Source organism: Myotis yumanensis, unplaced genomic scaffold (assembly GCF_028538775.1).
Source record: "Myotis yumanensis isolate MYYU_CA2020_CCGP unplaced genomic scaffold, mMyoYum1.0.hap1 SCAF_14, whole genome shotgun sequence".
NCBI classification, from domain to species: domain Eukaryota; kingdom Metazoa; phylum Chordata; class Mammalia; order Chiroptera; family Vespertilionidae; genus Myotis; species Myotis yumanensis.
Window position 1 is genome coordinate 16,108,112 of NW_027223765.1, and position 12,468 is coordinate 16,120,579.

At 43.3% G+C, this 12,468-nt stretch overlaps 1 protein-coding gene across 3 annotated transcripts in view; it reads left to right on the forward strand.

The window, feature by feature from the left end:
* Window positions 1-345: 345 nt before the first annotated feature.
* Window positions 346-12,468, forward strand: part of NEK10 (NIMA related kinase 10) — a 144,662-nt gene continuing 132,539 nt past the window's right edge. For all 3 annotated transcript variants that reach the window (XM_070433299.1, XM_070433300.1, XM_070433301.1), the window contains exon 1: window positions 346-492. The gene's annotated coding sequence lies outside the window, so the exon portion shown is untranslated. The remainder of the gene's footprint in view (window positions 493-12,468) is intronic.

Below are 12,468 nucleotides of genomic sequence, written 5' to 3' on the forward strand. Positions count from 1 at the left end.
TTTCACACCCATTTCATTTCAAAAGATTGGGAACACCAAGTCTAGAAAAATCCACAGTGCTTAGGAAACCTATGCACAGGTGAGCAGCTCTAGAGCGGAGTAAAGTGGCTGCAGCACCACCTCAGCTTGCAGACTTGGGGCTAGATCCTGCGCGTTCTTTGGTTGCTACGGCAACACTGAGGCAGCGTCACCTGTGGCTCTGGCGCTGGGCACGCGACAGCACTCCTGTTCCTGATTGGCTGTGGTGCCCCGGCGAGGCAGAAGAAGGAGTGTTGGCATTGGCTCAGCCGGCGCCGGTTGGTGGCCTAGAGGAGGATTTGATTGAAAAAAACCAACGGTGCCGCTGGTATTGGCGCCCCGAAGTTCCAGAGGCCGGGAGTGGGCTGGGGGAGGGCGGCCGGCCCTCCTATCCGGAGCAGCGGTGACAGCCGCAGAAACGATGAGAAGGACCATTTAGAGATTGGCCTGAAGGAGGGACCTCCCTCCAGCGCGGTGAGTCGGGCAGGGGCGGGCGTCCCCCTGGGCCCGCGCGCGGTTTGAGTAGCGTCTCCAGGGAGGTGCCCACTGGTCCTGGTGGAGCATCCCGAAGCCTCAGGGAGGCCACCTGAGGCCGGGGCTGCCAGTGCGCGCCCTTGTGGGCGGGGGAGTCCCTGTGAGCCTCCTCGTAGCGGATGGGTTGGTGATGGGCGGATGGATGGTGGGAAAGTGCCACCCACGGTGTTTGCTCCAGGAAGTAATTATTCTGGTTACAGGGAGCCTGAGCGTGCCTCTTCCATTCTGCCCCCACGTCTCTGGAGACTCAGGCATAAAACCCTTATGGCGCGTGCTTTTTATACGTTCCCCTGATATGATGCTGCTCGGACTGGCCCCCTGCTTTTCTGCTCCACGTGGGTGAGCCTGTCCACCTCCATGCCTCAGGCCCAGAGGTCTGCTGATAACTGGAAAGCTTCCACCTCCAGCCTAGTATGCCTCACTGAGCGTCAGACCCCCGAATCCAACTGCCAGTTAACTCCACACCTGTGCGCCCCTAAATCCCATTTCCCCCCACTCCCACCAGACTGCCTCACCCTTGGGTTCCCTGTCTTGGGCACCACCTATTCAGTTACCAAAACCACCTTCTGGGCAACATCTATTTTTAATATATTTTATTGATTTTTTTATGGAAAGGAAGGGAAAGGGAAAGGGAGAGGGATAGAGAGAAACATCAATCAGCTGCCTCCTGCACACCTTTCTGGGGATGTGCCTGCAACCAAGGTACATGGCCTTGACGGGAATCGAACCTGGGACCCTTCAGTCCGCAGGCGGACGCTCTATCCACTGAGCCAAACCGGTCAGGGCTGGGCAACATCTTTGACACTACCACCTCTTCTGCATTGCCAGCAATTGCCAAGGCTGTACCTTCTTCCTAGCTGCCGAGTCAATTCCCACAGCACCATCTCCATTCTCCCTGTATTGCATTTTCCACCAATTCCTTGGTTAAATTCAGCACCCATCCAACTCCCCTGATTCCAGTCTGGCCCTGTCAAATCCATTTTTAAAAAATATGTTTTATTGATTTTTTTCAGAAAGGAAGGGAGAGGGATAGAGAGTTAGAAACATCGATGAGAGATACATCGATCAGCTGCCTCCTGCACACTCTCTACTGGGTATGTGCCCGCAACCAACGTACATGCCCTTGACCGGAATCCAACCTGGGACCCTTGAGTCCGGCAGGCTGACACTCTGTCCACTGAGCCAAACCTGTTAGGGCTCAAATCCATTTTCATTCCTATTGTTAGATCTTTCTAAAAAAACATATAAGGATATTTCCCTGCCTGCAAAAATTCAAATCCAGTTAGGTGTTGTATTGGCAGTTCCATCTTGTTCCCAGAACATGCCACATTCTCTCCCATGCATCGTAATTTCACCTGTAGCTCACACTGCCTGCAGAGGAATCCACTTTTTGCGCCATCTCCAGCCCCGTTCTCACTCCCCAGTCATTCTCTGTGTGTTGCCTGATTACTTTTCTGTTTCCTCCTCTGGACTTTCTCTGTGAGGGCAGAGGCCCTGTTTGTCTTACTCACACCATTTGCTGTATCTATCACAGTACCTTGTACATAGCAGGGGTTCTAGAAATACTTGTTAAATGAATGGCTCTCTAAAATGAGAAATGATTGTTTTTCATTGGCCTCCTTATTAGTTCCAGAAAAGTCAGAAATAACTTCTGGCCAATGAAGCTTCTGCTTCTAAGAGCTGAATGTTGAACTTACAGGTTTTGCTCAGATTTTGAGATCCTTAATAGTTGGATATTATTTCAATTCATAGTCTGTATTTCATGCCATAATCATGATGCTGATAGTTGTTGTTATATGGCATAAGTTTAAAAGGGAAAACAGAGAGAGCACATCACAGTTTGCAAGAGAGAAGCTTTAGAGTCAGACATACATGGGTTTGAATCCTGGCTCCAACAGTTTCGCTCTGTGGCTCACAGCAAATTAGCCTCCTATTAGTTTCTTTATCTCTATTATGGGCTAATATTAACACCTGCCTCATAGGATTGTTTTAAAGACTAAATGTGAATAATCCATATCAAGTGCACCATGCCTTATACTTAGTTTATTTTCACATGTTTACAAAATGGATACATTTATGTGGATGTTGGTAGCAGCTTTATTCAGTCACCAATACCTGCAAACAACTAACATGTCCTTCAGTGGGTGAATGAATAAATAAACTGTGACACATCCAGACAATAGAATATTATTCAGTGAAAAAAGAAATGAAGTATGACACTGTGAAAAGACATGAAGAAACCTCAAGTGGATATAATTAAATGAAAGAAGCCAATCTGAAAAGGCTATATACTATATTATTTCATCAATATGACCTTCTGGAAAAGACAAAACAATGGAGACAGTAAAAAGATCAATGGTTGCCAGAGGGTGGGAGACTAGGGGAGGGGGAAAATGAATAGGCAGAGAAAGAAAGGTTTTTAGGGCAGCAAAAATACCTTATCTATAATAATAAAAGCCTAATATGCTAATTAGACCAGACATCCTTCTGGACAAAGCCGGGGCTGCAGTCTCGGGATTGAAGAAGCCACCGTGGCTGCGAGGGAGGGATCCAGGCCACCGCCCAAGGCTGCGAAGGCCTATTCTTGCACGAATTTATTTGGTGCATCGGGCCTCTAGTGATATTATAAGGATGAATACATTATACATTTGTCCAAACTCATAGAATGTACAACACCAAGAATTACTTAACTTTTCAGTGCCTCGGTTTCTTCATCTGTTAAGTGGGAGATACAACACTATCTACCTCATAGGATTGTCTTGAGGATTAAATGAATACGTCACAGTGCTTATAAAAGTGAACCCTAAAGAATATTAGCTTTAAAAAATTAAAATGAAGACTGTGACATTGAAAATGAAACTTTTTTTCATTTTATGTCTAGTATTTGTCACCAATGGATCTCAGTCAGTGAATCTAGTCAAATGATTTAAAATAAGCATGATAAGTTCTTCAAATTGAATAGTAATATTGCCAATGATAATATTTACAACAGCTATCATAATAGTAACTTATATTTCTATAGCCATCACCAGTTTTAAAGGGGCTTCCCTTTATGTAGTTCTGACCACCATCTTATAAAGGAGATGTTGTTAATTCTATTTTTGGTAAATTAGGAAACTGATAAAGAGGTCAGGGACTTTCCGAGGTCACTCAGCGGGCAAGTGGAAACCATTTGGCTGCATTCCAGCAGTGTCACCGGCAGAATTCACATCCCCAAACCTTTAACCTCTCGTCAGTGGAGACCACGAAATTCATTTAATGTGCAGGTGTATGTTGTACTTGATGTAGATATGAACATCCATCTTTCCTTTAGGAAATGTTACTGTCCCTTTCATGTATACTTGAGCTAGTCCATATTTAACATGGATATTGTAAATAAGATATAGAGAGATTTTTGTCTAACCAACATTTTGTAATAACTTGATACTGACCAACGGGCAAACTTATTTCGTGATAGTTTTTTCATTATTTTTTTTTCTCCATGTCTAAACAATGATACTCCAGTTGTACTTGGAGCTTCCAAATCATATTTCACAGGATTTGTTCGTTCATTCATTCATTCAGCAATCATTTATTGAATTTGTTGTTTGTTCTAACTAGTAGTGCTGTCCTGGATGCTGAGGATGAGCAAGCTAACTATCATTTCTATTCGTGACTAGTTTACAGTAGACTAAGGAGACAGACATGCATATTTATTCAATTATTGCCTGAATCTTCCCCTTTATTAAGAGCTGCAAGGCAGTGCCGGGTGGGGCTGTGACTATATTAAGGAGGTCAGCGAAAATTCCCTTAAAGAATGGATACTTGAGTTGAGACATGATGGATGAGCCTTCCAGGCCTTTCTGTACCAATCTGACCCTTGTATCCAGGAGTAAAGTCCTGAGGCATTGAGGAGAAGCAGGTCTGGGACAAGGATTCAGGGCCCTGTATGAGTGGAGCTGGCTAGGGGGTCAGAGGCATCATCTCATGAAACACCTCATACTTGATACTTTTTGTTTTTATCCTAAGAGACATGGAAGTTCATGAAGGCTTAACTGGTTAAATTTGTATCACACAAGGGGTGCTTTCGTTGCTGTGTGGAGAATGGATTTTTTGTTTTTGGGAGGAGGGAGAAGTTGAAAGTGGAGGGACCCTTTAAGAAGTGATTACTGTAGTTCAGGTGGTGATGTAGACTAGGGTGTTGGAATGAGCATGGAGAGACGTGAACAGACCGGAGCCATGTTGAGTAAGACAAGAGTCAGGATTTAGTGATCAAATGAGCAAGGGGGCGAGGAGGAGGGCGGTGTCATTTTCCTGAGGTTCATGCCTTTATTTGAGACTATTTTGTCCCATAAGTTGGCTGTAGTCTTGGAGGTCACCGCTCATTCATGTACCCATTATTCACTTCTTTCCAGATTTCTCAGCTCCAATCAACTCATCTACTCACCATATCCCTAAACTACTCTCAGGATCTAGCCTCCAAACCTCTGGTTCCCTCTCCTGGAGTATTCTTCCCCCACCCCACCTATTCTTATGGACCTTCCTCAGGTCCCCAGGGTTCATGAGCCTTTCCATAGCTCTTCAGCCACAGAGATCTTCTTTCCCTCGAATTCATTCAATTTGTAATCTCCTATGGACATTCATTTTCTCTGCTTTCTGACATTTCTAGTGTTTTCATTTAATCCCTTGCTTTAGGCCGAACTGTTAAAAAAAAAAAAAAAAAGACAAAATTTTTCGTATTAACTACATATTTATGACCCCCTCCCTCCCCCCCCGACACACACACTGAATTGTGGATGGATTTTTTTTGTAGTGCTCAGGAGTCTCTTCTGCACAGAGCAGAGTAAATAATAAAGTGCACTTAGAATGGAATGTTATTAGGGGAAATATTGTTTTATCTTATGGCTCAGAAAGTACTTCCGGTTTCTTGCAGTCCTGCCAATTGTTGTGAACATCAGTGTGTTTACCCGGTGTTCCCATCACCCTTCGAAGGTGTAGGGCTGAGCCCATACTCACTGATTACTAACTCATGACTCACTTATTATCGTGGCTTATTCCCATGACGGTTAACTTTTGGGGGCAGACATTTGGGATCATGTCTTATTCAGTGTCGTCGCCTCAATACCTGGCATGTACGAGGAGATCAATAATTATTTCTTAAAGGAACGAATGAATATCACTTTCACAGTTTTCTCTCACACAAAAACAGGAAATTGAATGTAATTTTATTGTGTTTGGGGCTAATGAGAAAAGGGAGATTTGGTGTGCTGCTTTAGTTATTTTCATTGACTGGCTAATAGAAACTCTTCCTTCATATCACCTGGACCTTTTCTCTCATTTACTTATTTATGTTCATATATTTTTATTGTTTTCAGAGAGGAAGGGAGAGGGAGAGAGAGATAGAAACATCAACGATGAGAGAGAGACATTGATCAGCTGCCTCCTGCATACCCCTTACTGGGGAAGGAGCCCACCATCAAGGCATATGCTCTGACGGGGAATTGAACCATGACCTCCTGGTTCATAGCTTGATGCTCAACCACTGAGCCACACTGGCCGGGCAATGGACCTATTTTTCCTTTTTAATATCACTACTTAATATATGGGCCTCGGGTTCATTTGTCCTAACACAGGCACAGGCTAAACTCTGTCATGCGTGGACTTGGGTTAGCAGCCACACAGACTGGAACACAGACATAACACAAATAACATTATGCAGTGACTGTTGAGGGGATTCATAGAAATTGCATTCATATCTTCAAGTATTTCCCTGTATCACAAAATATATGAGTTTGCATGGGAATAAAGCTTGAAAATAAGAAAGTTGTAATGGCATTTTTTGCTGCATATTCTATTTGATTTTGGAGCAGCATTCTCAGACCAACTTGGGTAGCTATTAGCCAGAGGAAAATGAAGGTAAACTTTTGAAGGAGTATCTAACATATAGCCTCTGGTCAATAAATATTTGTGGGAATGAGTGGGAGACAGTCAGAATACTGTACTATTCGAACGTTTGATTCTTTTAGCCTCCAAGTGCTTATTTAAATGAAAAATAGAAAATTGTTTACAGTATAAACTCTTTGCACAAGGAAGGTGTCGAGTCTGTTGACTCAGGAGCAAGGCCATGATGATACTTGCCCTTAGCTGGCGAGGCGCTCCTGCCAATGGAGGTTCTGTAGCAACTGGGTCTTTGTTTTCCACTCTGATGGTGATATTACTGAACACCACCTACCTATTTCACATGAGTGAACCGGGATGAGTGAATGGATGTTTGTAAGCACTCCAGGGTCCAGGAGGTGGAGTTATGCAAGCATCAATTCTTATTATATCACTCTTGGTCCTCGGCTAAGGGCCAAAGTCAACAAATCCCCTCTTTCCCATCTACCCCAGAGTTTGCCATTAAGATTTAGGCCCTGCAGGTGAACTGGGCTTTGTTCTCCTTCTACTCCCAGGTACATTTTAGCTCTTTGGGTCACAGTTTATTCATGTGTTAAATGAAGGACGTTGAATCAAGACCTGCAACTGGTGACCTGTAGATCTGCTTTGTATGTCCCGTGCAAGTGTTTCAATTTGTTTAGCTTCATTTTTTAAATATATTTTTATTGATTTCAGAGAGGAAAGGAGAGGGAGAGAGAGAGACAGAAATATCAGCTATGAGAATCATTGATCGGCTGCCTCCTGCACACCCCCCACTGGGGATCAAGCCCACAACCCAGGCATGTGCCCCTGACCAGAATCGAACTCGGGACCCTTCAGTCCACAGGCCAACGTTCTATCCACTGAGCCAAACCAACTATGGCTGCTTAGCTTCATTTTTAATGTGATTTTGAGTCCCTTTAGGGAAGGTATGTCTTCTCAGGTTTGACTGAAGCCCTGCCACTCTCTGTTATCTCCTCTACATCTGTCATTCATTTACATTCTGTTCCTGGGCATGGAAGGTGTCAGACCCTGATACTAGATGTTCTCTAAGTTTCTTCCTTATAGTAACTGTCTCTGTTCTGCTAGCTCCACATGTAGTTCATTGAAGAACAATAACAATGTTATGTAAGGGATAAAATCCAGCCTACAGTTGAAAGGACAGAACAGGACTGATAGCTGTGTCCCTAACCCCTCTTCCAAGAAACAAACCACAGAATGTGTCCGTTACCCAGCCCACCCTTAAATCAGCCAATGGGAATGCAAGGGGAACTAACCCAAGGCCAAAAGTATGCTGACCACCCCCTGTCTTTGTGTAACCAGACCCTAGCCACACCCTGCCTTTGCGTCACTAGCCCCTAGCCCTCACCCAACCAATTAGAAGTATGCCCCCACCTCCCGACCCCAAGCCCTATAAAATCTTTGTTCTCTTGAGACTCGGGGCTCTCTCGCATCCTGCCGCTGCATCGGTGGAGGCAGAGGTACCGGGCTCGAGCTTGAATAAAGGCTCTTTTGCTCTTGCATCGAACTCGGCGCTCCCTGGTGGTTCTTTGGGGATCTTGAAATCTGGGCATAACAAAGTTTAGAAACAGACTCCCTCTTTGGGCTATAATAGGTATGAATAAGTCATGTTTCTTATAGAAGTTCTTTAATTTTCCTATCACTTCACTTTTAAAATGTGTATGTGGCACCAACCAAGTGGCTAGGTTGGTTGGAGCATTGTCCTGTATACCAAAAGGTTGTGGGTTCAATCCTGGTTAGGTGTTCAGGAAGCAATGGATTGATGTTTCTCTCTCTTTCCCTTCCCCTTCCTCTCTCTCTAAAAATCAATAAAAACATATCTTCAAGTGAGGATTAACAAAAATAAAAATAAAAGGAAGAGTGTGTGTCTTTTATTTGCCATTAAGTTGTCCAATTTAATGTAACACTTTCTGTGCAGGATACATAGTTTTCTAACACACAATTAATTTGAAAAAGACCAAGTACCCATATCTGTGAGATTAAGTGCAATTTTATTCTTGTTAAAAAAAAAAAGAACCCTTCCTCTATTCTTAGAGCACTTTACTTAAATAAACTGCTCAAGTGGCCAACACATTTTTAAGTTTTTTAAAATATAATTTTAGACTCACATGAAAACTATAAAAATAGTACAGTGAGTTTCCATATACCCTTCATTCAGCTTCCCCTAATGTTAGTGTCTTGCAACAATTATCAAGATTTGGAAAATAATGTTTAACCAATGCATTTAACACATTTTTTTGCTTATTTCTGGTTGCTTTATGTGAGTTATATCTTATTTTTATCACTTTTTGCAAAGAACTACTATGAAAGGAATTTTAAGAAAAATATATCCATAGTAAAGGAAGTGGAGAAATGATTTTTCATTTTGCATTGCCAGCTAGTTACAGGGCTGGAGGTTCTCTAAGTTTCTTTACTGTTTACTTGAGCACAGACAGAACTGTAACTTGTCATCTAGTGGGAAGTTAACCATAATTCATCAATAGAAATAAGGACACCTTTGTGTTGATACAAGGAAGTTTCACTTCCCTTTGTGGTAAGGTTCATAGCAGTTTATTTTAGTTCTTTTTCAAAATAATAAACCCGATGTGGCCAAAGTGGCAATTACCTTTGGTTGTACCAAACTCTCTTACTATAATTACTTTCTAAGTGTTGTCTTTTTTAACCAAATATAGTAAATAAAATAAGGTGCAACCCTAAGTGATTAGAAGGAAAAGGAGGCATTGTGGGATTTGAAGTATTTCCATAATGAATCAAATGATTTTGTAAAGATGAGGCATTTGAAAATATTTGGAGCAGCCAAGTCAACTGTGGGATAAAAAAAATTTCCAGGTAGAAAATCTGAAAACCATATCACAAATATCATGATATGTAGTGTAGTGGGTTTAAATTGTACAGTTTAGATGAATTCCACTCAACTAGGTGATTTAACCATGGCTTGGATATCTTTCTCTGTCATATGTGTTTATCCTGCAATTACCAAGCGATTGAAAGCAAACGAGCTGTGTGTCTCTGGGGACTTCTTTTAGAATCAACCCAAATTTCAGGTGACAATAGAAGATAGGAATTACATTTGTTTCTTTTTTTTTTTTTTTTTAATGGATTAAAAAATTCATCAGATTTGCGATGATTTCTGTGCTTTACTGGGGCTGTAAACACCAAACCTGTGTGGCTCTCCTGTGATGTATGGAAAGATATTATCTCTCCCATGGGAGATAGGATTTGGTTCCTAGGACTGAGGTACCAAGGATAGATACCAAAAGTTTCTGTTGTTAAAGTAATATGCATTTGGATTTTACATATACATTTACATATAAATTTACATATAAAAATATATGATATAAATATAAATCTTTTTTATCAGAACACACACACATACACACACACACCATTTCAGCTTTTCCATTTAGAATCAAATGAAAGTCGATGTGAGCACAGTTTGTGTAGCAAGTATTGTAATTTCTTTGGCCTCATCTCATCTATAAAATAAATGACAGAAAATGAGTGGGTTTCTAATTGTAATTTTAGCAGAAGAACCCTTTTCTTAAATGAAACTGTACACAGAACCCCCAGAGAAGCAGGACTTGCTAGGGTTCATGCAAGTGGGGAGTCCATGCTCAGCCCTACTTGACCACACCTCTCCGCTCCCAGGCTCACTCTCGCCCTCTTATGGCTGTCTTGGGATTGACAATACTCAGGCTGTGTACTTGGGGTAGTGGTTCTCAGAGAACCATCTAGGGTTGCTATGAAAACAGTATTGTTATTTGAAAAGAAAGACTTCAGTTGTCTAGGCCCGTGGTCGGCAAACTGCAGCTCACGAGCCACATGCGGCTCTTTGGCCCCTTGAGTGTGGCTCTTCCACAAAATACCACGTGCGGGCGCGCACGTACAGTGTGATTGAAACTTTGTGGCCCATGCGCAGAAGTTGGTATTTTGTGGAAGAGCCACACTCAAGGGGCCAAAGAGCCGCATGTGGCTCGCGAGCCGCGGTTTGCTGAGCCGCAGTTTGCCGACCACTGGTCTAGGCCATTGTTATTTAGGTGGTCTCCAAACTGGTATGTTACTGTCTATGAGGAGAGTGTTTTAGAGATGTTTACAGCAATTTAACATTGCTACAACAATTTTTCCCCCCTCATTGACCTCATCTGGCCTATCCTCACCCTCTACCCCCAGGCCTTCACCACACTATTGTCTGTGTCCATGGGTTATGCATATATGCATGCAAGTTCTCTGGTTAATCTCTTCCCACCCACCTACCCTCTCCTGCCTTCCCTCTGAGGAGAGATTTTTTTTAAAATACTCACCGAAGGATAGGCTTTTATTGAATTTTTAGAGAGAGAGCAAGAGAGAGAAACATCAATGTAACAGAGAAACATTGTTCGGTTGCCTTCTGTATGTGCCCTGACCAGGAATCAAACCTACAACCAACAGAGCCACACCAGGCAGGGAGAGATTTTTGAACTAAAATAATGACACAGGTTTTAAAAAAATATTTTTTTATCCACTCGTTAATTTTTATTTAATTAATACAGGGTGGGGAAAAGTAAGTTTATAGGGAAAACAATTAAGAAATAGTAATACAAGAATAAACTCTGTTTCGTGTACTCACAACTGTAAAACCTTCTTTTGCCCCACCCTGCTCATTGTTTGCCTCTCAGGTGTCTGGTGACTAAGGGAGGGCCAGTCCCTGGTCTTATGGGGTGACCAGGCAATTGCAATAGTTCATGCATAAGTTTGCAATGTAGGGAGTACAGGCTTCCCTGGGGCACTGAGAAGGAGCACCAGGTTGGGGGGCCCTAATTCTAAAATTAAATAATTGTTAAAAAGCAAATAATTCACAAACTGGAAAAAAAAAAAAAAAAAAGACCTTACACCACTTTCTACAGATTCTGACAAGTATTTTTTGTTTTTATACTGTGTCGTGCACTGTTCTAAGTGCTGTTCTGTGTGCTGGGGACATATTTGTGGATAAAACAGACGCAATCTCTGCCACACGGGGCTTATGATCTTGTGCAAGGAAACCAATAAAGGGACAAGAGGGTTTCCGATGTTGATGAGCTCCAGGAGGAAATCAGACAGGGGGGTGGGGGTGGGGGGATGGGGGGTGGTAAAAGTGGGTGTGTGGGAGTGGATATGTTGTAGAGATTGGTCAGGGGAGCCCTCGCTGAGGAGGGGACATCTGAGCTGACACGAGAGAGCCTGCCGGAGAACATGAGAGGGGAGCAGCGAGTGGCAAGTGCCCAGGCTTTCAGGCAGGAATGATGCTGGGAGGAAGCCAGCATGGCTGCCGTAGAGTAAGCGAGAGGGAAGGGAGAGGCTAGAAGAGCTCCGAGGTGAAAGTCATGGTTAGAAGCCAAGTGCAGCAGCGAAGGCCACAGGAAGGTTGTAAACTACAGAGTGGCAGGATCTGCTTCAAAGTTTATTCATTTAGTATTAAAAAATAATTTTATTTTCATTTTAGAGAGAGAGGAAGGGAGAGGGATAGAGACATAGAAACATTCATGAGAGAGACCTCCTGCATGCCTCCCACTGAGGATCGAGCCGAAACCTGGGCATGTGCCCTAATTGTGAATCCAACTGGGGACGTCTTGGTTCATGGGTCAACTCTCAACCACTGAGCCACACCAGCCAGGCTGATTCACATTTTAAATCAATCCCATGGGTTCCTGCAGATAGAGAGGAGCAAGAGTGGAAACAGAGAAACCAGCGAGGAGGTGGTGACAGTGGTCCAGGCAAGAGCTGCAGTGGCTCGGAGTACAGAGCAATAGCAGTGGGAGTGGAGACGTGGGAAAGCTGACTGACTGGTCCCGGTGGTGGCTGGAATGTGGGAGGTGAAGGAGAGGGATGGAGAACATTGTCCAGACTAGCTGGGTGGTGCCAGTGTCTAGGTGAGGGCTCTATGGTCCGGGGGTAGGGTTCCAGAGTTTTGTTTGGGGTGCATTAAATTTGGGCTGCTGCGCATCGAAGAGCTCAGGATGGGGTTCAGGCTGACCGTATACATTT